The 580-nt window shown below is 30.0% G+C and overlaps 1 protein-coding gene across 1 annotated transcript in view; it reads right to left on the bottom strand.

The window, feature by feature from the left end:
- The window catches only part of LOC119590630, a 22,302-nt gene that overhangs the window by 11,930 nt on the left and 9,792 nt on the right, over nucleotides 1-580 (bottom strand).

Here is a 580-nt window from a genome sequence, read left to right as displayed (position 1 = left end):
TTTGGCAATTTCCCCCGGGTTTTGGGTTTTATCATACCCCCAGAAATACCGAGTGTGTGAATCAAGACTTTTGCCTTTCCAATTATTACTCTTCTTTTGCTTAAGTGTCTATTCATTTTTTGCCTTTTATTTTTTTTTTTTCATAAATAATTTTTTTTTTGTTCCTCCTGGCCATGAGGGCATACCGTAAAAACGCATTATCGAAGTATTTTCAGAGAAAAAAAAAAAACGTGGGGAAACCCAAAAAAATCATACGAATTTTTAAAATGAGTAGTCAATATAAAGTTTTTTTGAACTTAAATTTTTCCGGAAAATAAAAATCGTTTTGTTTCCGAAGATTCTTTGGGAAGGGAAAAATCGATCTATATTTTGGGTTGTGTTTTTGTTCAGGTTTAAAGGAAGATCACATATGTTTTTTTTTAAATTTCGATTTGGGCTTGAGATGATTTTTAAACCGATTTCTGTCTCTTTATATTAGGGGTGAATTTAAAATTACAAAAAAATTTTTCCCGAGTTTTTTTAAGTAACTATAAGTTTTTTCCCTTCCTCGAAAAGTTTTCTTAAATTTTTGTCAAAAGGG

Source organism: Penaeus monodon, chromosome 27 (assembly GCF_015228065.2).
Source record: "Penaeus monodon isolate SGIC_2016 chromosome 27, NSTDA_Pmon_1, whole genome shotgun sequence".
NCBI lineage: Eukaryota > Metazoa > Arthropoda > Malacostraca > Decapoda > Penaeidae > Penaeus > Penaeus monodon.
Note: the sequence above shows the minus strand (reverse complement) of the source record. Positions and strands in the feature narration are given on the sequence as shown.